The 12,676-nt window shown below is 45.9% G+C and overlaps 1 non-coding gene across 1 annotated transcript; it reads right to left on the bottom strand.

Annotated features, from left to right (window-relative positions):
- Window positions 1-7,939: 7,939 nt before the first annotated feature.
- Window positions 7,940-8,046, bottom strand: LOC129689501 (U6 spliceosomal RNA). Its single transcript, XR_008722109.1, has one exon. It is a non-coding gene; the product is annotated as a U6 spliceosomal RNA (small nuclear RNA).
- Between the last annotated feature and the right edge of the window lie 4,630 nt (window positions 8,047-12,676).

Here is a 12,676-nt window from a genome sequence, read left to right on the forward strand (position 1 = left end):
GCGATTTAGTTACCTTCTCCTGTTGTTAAGCATTATGTAACTTCCCAACTTGCTCTCGCACAGAAGGCTGCAGGGAATATTACCAACTTGAAGGTGTCCTCCAGTTGTGATTGTTTCCTTCTGATGAAGCTTGAAATGAAATTGCCAAGCTCTTGATCTCTAAAACTGGTCCATGTTGCCAAATGGCCTTCTGGAGAGGTTGGCTCTGTTTACCCTTATACCACGGTGTGCTCATCACCATTTCACCATGCCCTTGCCAAAAAACTGTTAATATACATTTCTAACTCTCAACCAATTTATTGTATTCAAAAGTCATCACTTTACTCTAAAAAGCCAGAGTTGGGGAGGTGGCTCAGTCGGGAGCATGTCTGCCATGAAAGCCTAAGGATGAGGTCAGCTCCGCAGAAACCACATAAAAAGATGAGGTGGTGTGTGTGTGTGTGTGTGTGTGTGTGTGTGTGTGTGTGTCTACCTATAACCCTCACCCTGAGGAGGTGGAGACAGGCAGATCCCTGAGGCCTGCTGTCCGGCCAGCCTTGCCAAACAGGTCAGCTCCAGGTTCAGTGAGGGGCCTGTCTCAATAATAACAACAATAATAATAATAATGTAGAGGGTTGGTGGGATGGCTCAGTGAGCAGTGGTGTTGCTGCAGGAACAAAGACCTCAGTCTGATCTCTGATACCTATGTGGAGAGAACCAGCACCCACAAGTTGTCTGCTGCCCTGCACATGCATGCTGGGACACGTGCACACACACAAATAGACACACAATGAAAGTTTTTGCTTTTTTTTACTGTGGAGATCAATAGAAGATAGCCAGTGCCAGCTCTCACTCATGTGTACACACACAGACATGTATACGTCACACACACACAATCATTTTGTTCAGGTTTTTCCAAACCTTCCTAAAAGATCACAGAAGGTTCCTGGAAGCACTCACGAATTCACCCTGAGGTGCGTTCCCGCTCAGCATCCACATCCTCTGAAGTGTGACAGCATCAGGGCCACACTTGGCACATCTGCTAGGATATACAAGGCACGGGTCTGCAAAAGCTTCTAGACACCCTTAAGGCCAGCTACCCACCTGAGCGACAGGCCTGAAAGCCTTCACAGGTCTGAACTGGAGCCTAACCCAGCCCATAGGAAGCCAGGAGCAGAGCCCCGCTCTTGTGGTTTCCAACAAAATCCTATGCTCAAGAGCAAAGAGGGATCGCTGGGTTCAGGCTCTGAGGATTTCAGCTACACCTGTGTGTCAACTGTCTACGCCCTCTGACATAATTGTGTTGTTTGACCCTTAAGAAAGTTCGTAAGAATATAAAAGAATTAGCCCCTTTAAGTTCCCTAAAAGGCATCTGATGAAGCCCTCCCTCCTCCCCAGGAAAAAACCTGGCACTCTAGGGCAACTGTGGAACAAAGGATTGCCCAATTTAATTTTTTTTTAATTTATTTGCTGACAGTTTCATATAGGTGTATAACATATCTTGGTTATATTCTTCTCTCTGATCCCCGTCCCTCTCTGAAAAACTTTTCCCCCACAATATGTCCCCTCCTGCATCCAATCTTTTGTTACTGTCATGTACAAAGATGTTGGGCCCCATTTATCACTGTCCTGGGCTGCGTGTACCATGTGCGCAGTCGGTTGGACACACCTGGGCCTAGACCTCATTCTCATGGCCATGGCTTTGCCACTTTGATGTACTCCCAGCCTCTGAGTACTTCCTAATCTCGCCCTGCCTGCACGTCTGCCACCTGGCTGTCCTCTATTGGTGTGGCTCCCAAGGTTATGTCTTGTTTAAGTCACTGCAGACTCACTTAATTGTACCCAGGAGCTGGGGAGCAGTCTGTGTCTGTGCGGGCAGGGTCTGTGTCTCTTTCATTTCTACGGCTTTGGTGCTGGGTGCAGGGACCCGCACATGGTAAGAGCTCTGAAAATACCAGCTGAGTGAACAAATGCATCCTGGTACCTTGACCTGTTACTTATGTTAATTTTAGATCAAGCAAGTCTCAGAATAGACATGCTCAGGATGAACTCTCGGGCGCTCAAAGGCCTAATAGCTAAATAGATTACTGTTTGCTCTCTTAAATTAAGAGCCTCGAGCTAAAGAGATTGCTTAGGGCTAGGAGACTCTGGCTGAGTTTGCTGACTCTTGTTTCACGGCCACTTAATGGTTTTGAAATAATCTTGTTGCAAACGTCAATAATTTAGATTTGTATGTCAAAAGATGTCAAGGTTCACCAGTGAACATTCTCGGTTTCATCCTCCCACAGTGGCTGTGACTAGAAGGTCTGGTACCCTCTTCCTGGCTGCCACAGTGCGGGCAGCACTTTGGCAAAAACCAAAAGCCCTCAATCCGAAAGGAACTATTCTGAAAGTACTTAATCCTCCGACAGGCCCACCAGCCCCTGGCTTCTTCATTTGGTAAATCCAAATTATATTAATTTTGATTGAAACGATTGCTACTTTCAGGCCGTGTTTGCCTCTTCCCAAGGGAGCACCCACAGCCTACTTTCACAGGGAAGGCCTGTTTTTCCACTGACCTACCATCTACTTGTACAGACCAAAGCCTGCAAGAATCACTGTGGAACTCTATGGCCAGACAAACGCAACATAGCGTGGGAGATGAGGGAATAGGGACTTGGGAGCAGAGCCTAGTCCTGCCTCTTATCTGTTGTGTAATTTGGATGATGTCTTGGTTCCTTTTCCTGCTGCTGTGATGAAATACTTTGAGACAAAAGCAACTTGAGTTTTTGATCTTAGCCACTCTGATGGGTATAAGGTGAAATCTCAAGGTGGTTTTGATTTGCATTTCCGTGATGACTAAGGACGTTGAGCATTTCTTTAAGTATTTCTCTGCCATTCAATATTCCTCTATTGAGAATTCTCTGTTTAGCTCTGCACCCTATTTTTTAATTGGAATACTTGATTTGTTGCTGTTTAACTTCTTGAGTTCTTTATATATTCTGGATATTAGCCCTCTGTCAGATATAGGCTTGATGAATATCCTTTCCCAATCTGTAGGCTGTTATTTTGTTCTGACGACAGTGTCTTTGCTTTACAGAGCATTTCAGTTTCATGAGGTCCTATTTTTTGACTGATGATCTTAGAGCCTGTACTGTTGGTGTTCTGTTCAGAAAGTTGTCTCCTTTGCCAATGAGTTCAAGGCTCTTTCCCACTTTTTCTTCTAGGAGGTTTAGAATGTCTGGTTTTATATTAAGGTCTTTGGCATGCAGGCTCTTCTGGCATGCAGGTGTACATGCAGACATAAATAAGTAAATATTTAAAAAAAGAATCAGGAATAAATGTTCATTCTCAGCTCAGTTTTCTTATTTTATACAGTCCAAGATCCCAGCCTGGAGAATAGTCCTGCTTACAGTTAAAATGGCTCTCCCCATGTCAATTAACCTAAGCAAGATTGTCCCTCACAGACATTCTCAAGAAACCAACTTTGATCTACACAATCTCTCACAGCTATGCCCATGACTCTGGATTCCACCAAGTATACTAACCATAACAAGCTAGCAGAGGAGATTTCTGGTTCTTCGTTTCTCCATCTCTGCATTGGCAGACATAACATCCCAGGGATCCTACAGGAATGAAATGATATGTAAATCCAATTTGGAAATGTACAGAAAGACATAAATGGAGGGCTAGGGGATGGAGAGGAGAGCTGTCATAACAAGGTGAGGCTAAAAAGTCACCTTCCATCAAGTCATTCTAGCTCTAACTGTTTTACAGCTCAAGGCCCGGCTCTCACGCCTGCTTCACACACCAGGCAGGATGTCCAGCAGGGAAAACTGCCCTCTATGTCCATGATGGCACTATATCCAGGACCCATTGCTTAATGACCTAGAACAGTCTTCTCAGCACAGACAGCCTCTCTACCCTCCAGGCTCACACCAACACAGAGAGTCCAGCCCCCTGGTGGGCCTCTCTGCAAGAGAATTCCTCCACAAGCCTCTGCTTGTTGGCTGTTTGTCAAGTTGACACGGACAGGCTAGAGTTATCTGGGGAGAGGGAACCTCAGTTGAGAAAAATGCCTTCGCCAAATTGCCTGTAGGCAGGTCTGTAGGACATTTTCTCAGTTGATGATTGACATGGCAGGGCCCAGCCATGGCCAGCAGTATCACCAAGCAGGTGCTCCTGGGAGGTCTAAGAAAACAGAATGAGGGCTGAAGAGATGGCTCAGTGGTTAGGAGTACTTGCTGTTTTCCGAGGACCTGGGTTCGGTTTCCAGCACCCACATCAGGTGGCTCACAACTCCAGCTCCAGAGAATCTGACACCATCTGGCCTCCAAGGGCACCTATGTGAATGTAGTGCACACAAACTAACCCAGGCACATGCAAATGAACATAAATAAAAATAAACTAATTTTTTTTTTAGTAGGCAGAGCAAACCACGGAAAGCACTCCAGTTAAGTAATGTTCCTCCACAGATACTTCCTCATCCCATGATTCCCGGCTCAGTGTTCTGTCACAGCAAGAGACAAAGGTCATACAGCTATAGAAAGGTCAACAAAATGTGACAGCTGCCACCAGAAGGCAGAAAGACTCTATCAGGAGTGGGAACGGCCAACAGTAGCAACTAGCTTTGTTGTTTGTTGAGACAAGGTTTCATGTAGCTTAGGCTGGCCTTGAACTCTCTGTGTATCTAATGATCACCTTGAACTCCTGGTCCTCCTGCCTCCACCTTTCAAGTGCTGGGGTCACAGGCATGTACTACCGTGCATGCTCGAATGCTCTTTCTTTCTTTCTTTCTTTCTTTCTTTCTTTCTTTCTTTCTTTCTTTCTTTCTTCCTTCCTTCCTTCCTTCCTTCCTTCCTTCCTTTCCTTTCCTTTCCTTTCCTTTCACAGCTGTTATGTATTTCCTGCTGAAAACCTGAGCTTTTTGTGGACTTTCTCACAAAGCCCTCTTAGTGATCTGTGACATGATTAACCTTATCCCCATTTTGGAGAACTTAGAGGGGGAAACTGAGGCCCAAAATGGCTAAATGGTTTAGCCAGAATGCATGGCCAGTAAGAGATGGGGCCAGTACTTCAACCCAAGTCTGGTTGATGGTCTCCAGAATCTGTGCTGTCAATCCTGTAGTAAGTAAACCCCTCAAGCCCAGCCGCAGAAACAAGCTGGATAAAGGGAGGCTCAGTTGAGTGAGCCAGGCAGATGCGCTCTGTAACTGATACCTTCCCTTAAGAGACCAAATCTCCCCCTTCCATGGGTCTGGGTAGATAGCAGCCACTCAGATTGAGACTTCTTTCTCTAGGAAAAGTTCACTGTAGGCAACTCCTGTTCAGTCACAGCAGGCCCGCAAACAATGACCCGCAGAATATCAGAGAATGGGGAAAGAGAAGAGATAGGTGGGAGAGAGTTGCAGGATGAAGAAAGGAAATTCCTCTAAATCCCAGAGCATTTTTAAAAGGAATGATATGTGAACAGCCAGCCAGTGAGAAATGAACAGACACAAAAGGGCCTGAATCAGAAGCCCCGCCAGTCATAAGGTCTCCCTAGCAGTGTTCCCATTCACATCATTGCATTCAAAATCCCAGCAAAGCCCCTCAAAGCTCAGCTAATACTCAATCAGCCTCGATGTCAAGACCCAGACAGAGGATTTGGGTCTTAAACTCAGGTGGCACATTATCTTCACAAGACAGAGACAGGCCAAAGAAAGGAGAGGCCCAAGGGACCTCTGTAGCACTGTCCTCAGACCCAAGCAAAGAAGGTCCTCCCATATGGAGGACACATCTGTGGGGTCCAGAAGCCGCCTCTGTCTCCCTTGCCCCGGCCTTGTAGCTGTAGAGTGTTTCTGGGACCCACGCATGCCATACAGCTGCTCACTCCTTAGGTTACAGGAGCTCAGAGAGGCAACGCTTCAGTGAGTGGAAACCAGGTTGGAATGTTCACGCTTCACAGACGTGAGGGCCCTCCTGGCCGCATGACCGTTCCTGGATAAGAGAACGAGGAACCATTGCAAGGTGACAACTAGGCCAGCTGTCCCCAGTGCTGTCACATTTCAGCATGGAGTCCTGGGGAGGGGTCTTAGAATGCTAAAATTGAACTTGCTGTTCTAAGTATTATAGTTACTAAGACACTATGATAACTTTTTTTAAAAAATGTAACAGTTCCTAGCTTGCAGTGTGTAAGGCAGGGGGTGTGGGGTGGAGGTGAGCGTGGGGAGGATGTGGAGGGTGTCTGAGAATTCAAGCCTAGGGACCGGAACAGGCTAGCAAGCACTGCCCCACGCAAGTGAATTCCCGGACGCCCTCAAGCCTGTGTCCCTGTGTTGTTTAGGCTGGCCTTGAACTCACTATGTGGTCCAGGGTATTTTGAAACTTGTGACCCTCCTACCTGAGCAATAAGTTATAGGAGCGAGACTTTACGTGGGAGAAACTGTAAAAGTCATTTCCCCCAACCACTTAGATAAAATAAAGTCCTCACCAAATGCTTGACAGTCCTCAGCTGGTCCAACAACCACTCAGTCATTCCCTGTGTCCGGCTTCCTTGCTGCTAAGCAGTGCTACTGTATCTGCAGTCAAAGCCTGTCTTCCTAGTTGGGAAACAGCATTTGATAGTGATGACATGTCTGAATAAGAATGGCCCCACAGACCCTTATATTTGAATACTTAGTCATCAGGGAGTGGCACTGTTTGAGAAGAATTAGAAGGTTTAGGAGGTGTGGCCTTTTGGAGGAAGTGTGTCACTGGGGGTGGGGGGTCTTTGCCTACAGATCAGATGTAGCTCTCAGCTACTGTTCCAGAGCCATGAATGCCTCTGCCATCATCACGGACTGACCCTCCTGAGCTATAAGCAAACCCCAAACTAAATTCTCTCTTTTGTAAGAGTTGCCAGGGTCATGGTCTCTCTTCACAGCAATAGAACAGTCCAAATGCTGATTGGATCATGCAACAGATAGATGACCTTGGGCTGGTTTCTTAATCGTTCTAAACTTCAGGGTCCCTTTCTGTAACATGGAACTGAGGTTGTCATTGGTGATACATCACTACAATGGATACCATTCTTCTGAGTTTATAATTTTATTATTTTCTGAGTGTGCGTGTTTTGCCTGCGTGTATGTCTGCGAGCCGTGTGCATGCCCGGAGCCTGTGGAGGCCAGAAGAGGATTAGAAGGGTTAGGAGAGGTGGCCTTGCTGGAGGAGGTGAGTCACTTGGAGCTGGCTTTGAGGTTTCCAAAGCCCATGCTAGGCCCAGTCTGTGTGTGCGTCTATGTGTGTGTGTGTGTGTGTGTGTGTGTGTGTGTGTGTGTGTGTGTCTGTCTGTCTGTTTTCAGCTGTGGATGAGGATACACAGCTTCCAGCTTGCTGCTCCAGCACCACACCTGCCTGCCTGCCACCACACTCCCCACCGAGATGATAATGGACTAAGCCCAAGAAGAACCCAAAAGTAAATGCTTTTTTTCAACAAGTTGCCTTGACATTGATGCCTCTTCATTGTTGTTATAATGAAGAGAATCCCAATTGTTTGATTTTTTCAATAAAGACTCAGAAGCCAGATATTAAGGTGAAAACCTACTATCTCAGAGAGGCAGAAAAGGCACCCAGCTGATCTTCCTACTCAGCTGATTTCCAGAAGGAAAAAAAAAAAGCCCTTTTTCCTTCTCCACACTGTCTTAAATATCCTTCACTCAAAGTCCCTTCTTTCTGTTTGATCTCTGTCAGTTGGTTTCTTGCTCTGACTCTTGACCTAGAATTAACTTTATTTAATCCTGTGTACAGAAAATTCTTAGATTAGAGGTGTGTGCTAGGGCTGAGCTATACCACAAGTACTTGTTTACATTAAATGAAAAGCTCTAGCCATACCACAATTAGAAACAGGTTTGGTTGGTTTTTGTTTTGTTTTGTTTTCTTAAGTCACAAACCAAATTTGGCGTATTATTTTGCAACAACAGAAAAAACAAACCCAAGCCCTAAACGCTAACAACACAACACAAAAAATATGGAACGCCCCACGAATTTGCGTGTCATCCTTGCACAGGGGCCATGCTAATCCTCTCTGAATCCTTCCAATTTTAGTATATGCGCTGCCGAAGCGAGCACTAGAAGCAGGTTTTTACAGTTTACAATCTCAGGATTTGCAATGGGATCAAATGTCCAGCAGCATCTCCCGGCAATAGATCAGGGACTAAGACGATATTTAACAAGGTTTAATAGTCTGTCCCCATCCTTCATCCAACAGCTTCTCTTAGGCAGTTGTTCAACCATAGCATAGTCAACACATTGCTCTGAAATAAGGTCTTTGTGGTGATGCATGCTAACAGGACATGCTGAAGAAGTGGAGGAGGGGAAGTCACCAGCTTGAGGCCAGCCTAGACGACATCTTTAGAGTACTGAGATGGCTTACCAAACTGACGACCTGAATTCTATCCCTGGGCCCTACAAAGCATAATAAAATGGTCCCTACAAGATGGAATAAAGCAGGGAGCACTTTCTAAAATTCCAATAATCTCTGAGTTGTTCTACAAGTCAGAAGGTGTATTAGTAGCCATGTGCATAATGATGTATGTGCTTTTCTCATGGACACAAAGTGTGGGGCAAGAGCATGGGGCCTAGAAACAAGAGACAGAATGTGTGTGTGCCCATGTCGTCTGTGACCTGCTGGCTTAATGCTAATTAGGGCACTGTGCAACTCTAGGTCTCGACAGTGTCTTGCCAAGTCTTGAGGGGTCTTGGCGGGGCACGTCTGGGTCTAGCTCAAATTTCGTAGCTCAAAATGGTTCAAAGGTCTCAGAACTGCCTTTGATGGAACTGGGTGCTTTCCCACGCTTGTAAATTAAAAGGAAAAGCAAACTGAGCTGTAAGTAAGTTCCTTGGAAAGAAACCTGAACTGAGCCACAGGCATGGAGCTCCTGCTACTGGGTTAATGATGTCCTGGACATTCAGTCAGACCATAGACTGCAGACTCCTGAGGTCTGCAGACTGCCACACACCTGGTGGCTATTGTGGCCCTGATGACTCCTAATTTAACAGAGGTATTCCTCCCCACAGGTGAGCATCAGGCATAATTTATGTGACTAATTATAGAGCATTATTTAAGGCTCCTCTATGAGTGGAAAAAAGCCAAGATCTTGAATGACAGCTAAAGGAGCCCCCAGCATGCATTCCTTGAAGCTTCATTTGCAGTGGCCTCAGCCAGCATCCCCTGACAGGACCTGGCAGGAAGGCCAGCTGCTCTTGCCCTTACTCTTAGGAACCCTCCGCTCAGTGCTCAGTTCAGAGCTGTGTCTTTGCAGTACGTTTAGGGAATTAAAATGGAAATGACACCTAGTTTCCAACATCAAGGAAGGCTTGGACAGCAAGCAGTTTGTATACTGTGTTCTCCGAAAAAGCCCTTGCTTAAGTAAGGATGGCTGGCTTGTGCCAGTTGTCCCAGGATAATCTTTTAACTATTAATTTATTTTTATTTTATACACACTGGTGTTTTACTTACATGTATGTCTGTGTGAGGGTATTGGGTCCCCCATGTGGGGGCAACAAACAGTTGTGAGTGGCTATGGAGGTGCTGGGAGTTGAACCCGGGTCCCTGGAAAAACAGCCAGTGCTCCTCACCACTGAGCCATCTTCCTAAGCCCCAGCACAGTTCTTCTGTGGTGGGTTATCTTCAGTGTCAACTTGATGGAATTTAGAATCATCATGGAAACCACCTCTGGGTGAGTCTCCGAGGCTGTTTCCAGAAAGGTTTAACAGAACAGAGAAGACCCACACTGAATGTGGGTGATACCTTCCCACGGGCTGTAGTTCTAGAGTGAATAAAAATGATGAAATGGGGCTGGGAGATGTCTTAGTAGATTATGCATTTGCCAGGCAAGCATGAGGCCCAGAGTTTGGATCTGAAGAACCCTTGTGAATTCCAGGTGGGTGTGGCAGCCCAATGTAATCCTGGTGCAAAGTGACTTCACCCAAAGTTTCATGGAACCAGGAGTCTAACCTGGGCTTCCCAACTCCAAAGTTGGCTCCTTCCACACCCATAGGAATGTGAACTGTGTCACCAGCCAGCAACAATAAATGCACATTAAGGTGGTATGATGGTTGGTTGAAGGAGGCCTCGATGCTAGAACAACTGAAAAACTAAGAGTGAACTGGAGAGGGAGAATTTATAAAACAATGGAAACAGAGAAAGACAAGCCAGCTGAGAGTCTCACATCACGCCCAGCTCAGCCAAGCATGGCAGAGTCCATTGCCAAGCTCTTTTGCCTCACCCTTAACATTCCCCCTTTTCACCTGGTGACCATCGTACTTTACATAGGTGTGTGTCCAAATCTGTCTGTGTGGACACCTTCTCCACTTTAGGATAGAGTTCTGAAGTTGCACATGTCGCTGAGTGCCTGTGCTATGAACAAACAAATGACTCTCCTACCATTTAGATGTTTATAGTTTATTCCTATTTTTTTCTGGCTTGTTCCGGGCCATTCAAGAAAAACAACAAACAGCTTTAGGACACACTCATAGAATGTGGCCCACCAGTAAACACAACCACGATGGATGTACCCCAGAGAAGCAGAGTCCCAAAGACTACGTGTCCTGAGGACTTCATGTTATGGAGTTCCACCCTGGTTGTTGCTCTTTGAGCCATCACATCCCTCATAATCTATGCTATAGTCAATAGAGTTCACTATAATGTTGCATTTTCACTTGTCTCAGAGAATTTTAATTTTTTTTTTTTTTACTTTATCACTTAGTTTTTCAAAATAAACTCTTTTCCATGTTTTGGTGTCATTGCCAATGGTTTCAAGTTTTATTGTATGGTGACCTGAAAAGAGTTTGGGGTTTGTTTGTTTGTGGGGTTTTTGTTGTTGTTGTTGTTGTTGTTTTGTTTTGTTTTTTTGGTGGGGGGAAGGTTGGCTTGGTTGGTTGGTTGGTTTGTTGTTTGGTTGCTTTTTCAAGAAGGAGTTTCTCTGTGTAATAGAGCCCTGGCTGTCCTGGACAGCTTTGTAGATCAGGCTGGCCTCGAACTCACAGAGATCCACCTGCCTCTGCCTCCCAAGTGCTGGGATTAAAGGTATGTGCCACCACAGTTGGCTGAAAAGGTTTACAACAGAATTGTAACTTTTAAATTTGGTGAGATTTTTTTGTGGCCTGTGCTATCATCTGTCATGGGGAGGTTTCCTGCTCTGATGACAGGGTGCATGTTTGGTAGTGGTTGGAATGTCCTGTGGGCAGCTGTTAGGTACATTTGACATCAGATACTATTCACTTATGCAGTTCCTTTGCCAACTTCCTGTCTCAGCGATCTGCTCACGGCTAACAGTGAGGTGTTTGGGTCCTGTGGTAGTTCATCTGGATTGTCAAACTGATTGGAGTAATTAGCACCAACTCATCAATAAGGCATAATTTTGGATATGTTGGCGAAGGGGTTTCCAGAGAGGAAGAAAGACCCACACTAAATGCAGGTAGCACCATTGTTACTGGGGAAGTGGTGGTTCCCTTTTTTGCAGAGGAGTTTCTTGGTCTCATTGATGAAAGAGATTTTAAAACTACTTGAGGACTGGAGAAAAGACCCTGGATACAGGCACTGACTGCTCTTCTGAGGACCTGGGTTCAATTCCCAAGACCTACATGGTGGCTCACAAATGTCTGTAATTTCAGTTGAAAGAGATCCAGCACCCTCTTCTGGCCTCCATGGGCCACCTCCTGCCTGTGTCCTGAGAACTTGAGTGAGGTTGGATTCTAAAGTAATAGACTAATTTCCAGGCAGGACAGTATTCATACTATAGACTAGTTGCTGTTTACCATTCTCATCCAGAATCTACAGTGACAAAGAGTAACAGCAGAGCGGAAAGACATGAGAAGTGTGCTGTTTGGCAAGGGAAGCAGTGTGGGCAACTTTAAAGTTGCAGACAAGGCAAGTATAAAAGCAATGAATACCATTAAGCAGATAACTGCCAGGGCTGGGAGATAGCTTGGCAGGTAACATACTTGCTTTGCAAGTGTGAGGACCAGCTGGGAGGGGATGATGGCCCAACTCCAGCCCACAAGAAGCAGATGCAAGGAACCCCTGGAGCAAGCTGACCTGACAGAACAACTGAAATGGAGAGCTCTCAGTTTTGTGAGAAGCTTTGCCTCAATATATAAGGTGCGGAGCAATGGAAGAAGACTCCCAGTGTCCACCTCAGGCTTATACACACACATAAGTTTACACACACACACACACACACACACACACACACACACACACTCCTGCACATACTCATGCCCCCACACAACATGAAAATGCAAAGACCACACATATACATACACAAAAAAGTAAATAAAATTCAGTATTAAAAGCCCCACTGAAAAGGGGCACCTCCCCCCCCATCTCACCCCAGCACATCAAGTCGAATCAGGGAGGGACTGAGCTCACCCTCATTCACTGAGGCCAGGCAAGGCAGCCCTGTTAGGGGGAAGTGATGGAAAGCAGGCAACAGAGTCCATGTCGTAGACAGCACCCGATCAACTTACTAGGACACCCACATGAAGATCAAAATGCCCATTGGTTACATATGTGTAGGGGCCTAGGTCCAGTTCATGCATGCTCTTTGGTTGGTGCGTCCGTCTCAGTAAGCCCTTGTGGGCGTAGGTTAGGTGACTCTATTGGTCTTCTTGCGGTGTTCTTGTCCTCTCCAGGTCCTTCTATCTCCCTACCTTCCCCCCCCTTCCAATGCTTGGCTGTGAGTTTCAGCATCTGCTT

This window comes from Psammomys obesus, unplaced genomic scaffold (assembly GCF_907164565.1).
Source record: "Psammomys obesus unplaced genomic scaffold, mPsaObe1.curated_primary_1811, whole genome shotgun sequence".
In the NCBI taxonomy this organism is placed as follows: domain Eukaryota; kingdom Metazoa; phylum Chordata; class Mammalia; order Rodentia; family Muridae; genus Psammomys; species Psammomys obesus.